Source organism: Cicer arietinum, chromosome 3 (assembly GCF_000331145.2).
Source record: "Cicer arietinum cultivar CDC Frontier isolate Library 1 chromosome 3, Cicar.CDCFrontier_v2.0, whole genome shotgun sequence".
Taxonomy (NCBI): domain Eukaryota; kingdom Viridiplantae; phylum Streptophyta; class Magnoliopsida; order Fabales; family Fabaceae; genus Cicer; species Cicer arietinum.
The window spans coordinates 41,277,522-41,280,940 of NC_021162.2; the positions used below are offsets into that span (position 1 = coordinate 41,277,522).

At 30.4% G+C, this 3,419-nt stretch overlaps 1 long non-coding RNA gene across 1 annotated transcript; it reads left to right on the plus strand.

The window, feature by feature from the left end:
- The first annotated feature begins 1,316 nt into the window (after positions 1–1,316).
- LOC101491956 (uncharacterized) lies at positions 1,317–2,356 on the plus strand. Its single transcript, XR_012162451.1, has 2 exons — positions 1,317–1,600; positions 1,862–2,356. It is a non-coding gene; the product is annotated as an uncharacterized lncRNA (long non-coding RNA).
- The last annotated feature ends 1,063 nt before the right edge of the window (positions 2,357–3,419 follow it).

Sequence of the window (3,419 nt, forward strand, 5' to 3'; positions counted from 1 at the left end):
GCATTTGGTGGAGTTATCAAAGGAAACACGTCGAGTTGAAGTATTAGAGGAAAGGCATCTCGTAGAAGTATTACAGGAAATGCGTCCTGTGGAAGTATCAGAGGAAATGCGTCTCGTGGAAGTATTAGAGGAAACACATCCCGTGGAATTTTTAGAGGATACCATCCCGTGGAAGTATAAGAGGAAACATGTTTAAGGGGATTTTTAGTGGAAACATGTCTTGAAGTGATTGTGTTAAATAGCGTTTCACCGGCAAAAAAACACTTAAATTTTAGAATGATCAATTAGAGGTAGAAAAAGATACACCATCAGAGGAAAAAAATTTTTAGTGTTTTATAACGATCAATTAAAGGTAGTAAAAGATACACCATCAAAGGCAAAAAAACACTTAGAATTTTAGAAAGACCATTTAGAGGTAGAAAGAGATACACCATTAGAGGTAAAAACACTTAGAATTTTAAAACTATCAATTGGAGGCATATCTACAGTGGCAAGGGTGGAGAAGCATCAACCTAAGCTAGGATTGTGTCTATTTTTTTAAAAATAATTTATATTTAAATATTTAGTTAATCATCTACAACAGTTTTCATAATTAAGCCTTGGTGTTTGAAACCAAATATTTTCTTTTTTGATAAATTGTGAGTCATTTTAAACTATCAATACTTCACTAAATACCATAAAATTTATGCTTAAAATGTAGAAAATTAAGTCTAGTTCCATTTCCAAAAAAGAATCACTCAAAAAGGATCAATAGATTTCAAGTTATGATTAAAACAATAACCTTAGACATTTAGTGACATGTTTACTAAGCAACGTCTACAAATTTAAGGGTATAAAGAAATTTCGAGAAGAAAGTAATTGAAAATTTTATCAAGAAAAATAGATATATAAAATTTCTCGATAAAAATAAATTTCGACAAAAAAGTAATCGAAAATTTTTCAAAAAAAAAATGCTTTTCAATTTTTTTCAAAAACATTTTCCAAGAAAAAAATTATTTAAATATAAAAAAGAAAAGTTTTTACATTTTTTTAGAAAAATAAATTTTCAAAATTTTATTAGAAAAAATCTTAATTAAGATTGAAAAAGTTTTAATAATTATTAACCTGATTTTTGAATTAATTTGATTATAACTGGTTTGTTTTAAATATGTAGTTCAATTCATGAATCATTTAATTGATTTGGTGTTATTTTGGTGCAATTAAAACTAATTTATCGTTCAATTAACCATATATTTTGTACATTTCTATCTACAATATACATCCTTTTGAAAATAATTTTAAGGAATAAATTACAATGATGCATGATGTCATGGACAGAGTGTCATGCGACAATGAAGGCAACAATCAAGATATTGTTGTTAGTATATCTATACGCCCCCTACATATAGATGACAAGAAGATAAAGAAGTGACGAGAAAGAAGAATGAAGCCATGGAGAAGAAGAAGAATGAGTGAATCGTATTATTTCAAGGGAACTAATTCTTCAAACCTGCAAAGAAAAAGGTTGCGTCATTGTTTGTGTGGAATCGAGACGCCATTGGCGACTTCGTGGATACTCGAAAACCCTAGAAGGATATTTTATGGCTATGGTTTATTTAAGGTATGGATGGAATTAAGGTATTTGTGGATTTTGAAGTTCATTTTTCTGGGTATTCACAAATTTAGGTTTATTTTGTTGTTTTCTTCATTCATCTATTCTAAACGGTTTTCTTCATTCCTCTGTTTTGAGGTTATTTTTTAAGTTTATCCTTTTGTTCTTAATGGTTTTATTCACTTTCTATGGGATTTATTCATCCCTCTTTTCTTAATTGATTTATTCAATTTTTTTGGATTTTATTGGTCACGTGTCTTTATCGTGTAGATTTATGGCAAAAAAGCATGCAAATGTTTTGACTCGTTTGATGATGAGACGAGTGATCGGACCAAAGAGGTTATATTATCTTTACTAAAGAAGATTGATGAGATGAAGAAGAAGAAAAATGAGTCAAAGATAATAGAGAATGATTTGAAGATGAACATTAAATGTATAGAGAAAGAGCTGGAGAAGAAGTATACATTTGACAGAGTCATAATTGTATTATCATTGGTGGTTTGTAATGTTGATGGTGTTTGCAAATGTTGCAACACATGTTATGAAATATGTTGTTTAAAGTAGCATGCTCCTATGTCAAATAATTATAGTTGGTGTGTTGTTTATGTTTTATTTTAGGGTGATGTTGTTGTTACGTAGCCGTTGTTTAAGTTCCTTTGTTTTGTATGTTGTAGTCCACTGTGTTATGTATTACCCTACTAGTTGGGTTTATGTTAGAATGTTTTAATTAAAACTCAATAAGTCACACTCCTACTATAAAACTAATTAACATTTATTACAAGATAAGGCTATTGCTATTGATTAAACCATTGTTTTTTATTAAAATTGAATCTGATTATAAGATAAAGCTTAATAATTAAACCAAATACAACATAAATAATCAATAAAGCATAATGTATTATAGTATCAAAATGTAATAAACCAGTAAGACTAGGTTCATGTTTGAATTAAGGTTGTAATACACATTACAAAATAAAGCCATCATATACATTACAAAACAAGACCAAAATGACAATTAAAAAAAAAGGACATCATACACATTACAAAACAAGGCCAAACGGACACATTATGAAATAAGGCTATAAAACACTGCCTCTTGAATTGGTGCTTGTAATACTTGAGGTGATTAAGATCCTTGAGATAGCACAACTTGTGGCTGGGAACCTTGACTACTTGGTTGCTGGGAACTTTCAGCAGGTGTTGTTGTCCTTGTTGTCTTTTTCCTCTTATTCTTCATAAACCAACAACAACAATTTCTAAAATCACCACAAGCTCACAACCAATTTTTTTTAATTTGATGAAGACTTGTTGGTTTTTATGAATTACTTATAGAAAAAGCAACCGAGTTAAAAGGCAGCAAACAATGAAAATATAAATAATTGGACACATAGATCTATCCTGGTTCACCACTAACTTAGCTAAATCCAGTCCCCTCATTCAGAAGACTTTAATCCATTAATTCAAATACATGAAATTACAAAGCCCCAAACCCTCCAAGCTAGTCTTCCCATACATGATGACAACCCCAGACTTTTAAGTAACTAACCACCTTAGCCGAACAAGCCAAGTCTTCTCCTGACAACCCCAGTTTTTTGAAGGAACATAACCAACACCTTGATCCTACATGTCAAGTCCTCTCCACACAAACTGATAACCCCAAATTGTTGAAGGAACACTAAAGCCACTATGCGGCTAGGTTACAAGAATTTGGAACTTAAGTAATTTTCTTCTTACAAGCTAATTATAACAATGACTATCACACTCTAAGAAAAACACTTAAAAATATTTCTCATTCGAACAAGTGTTTCTCTCTTTGAACTCTAAGATG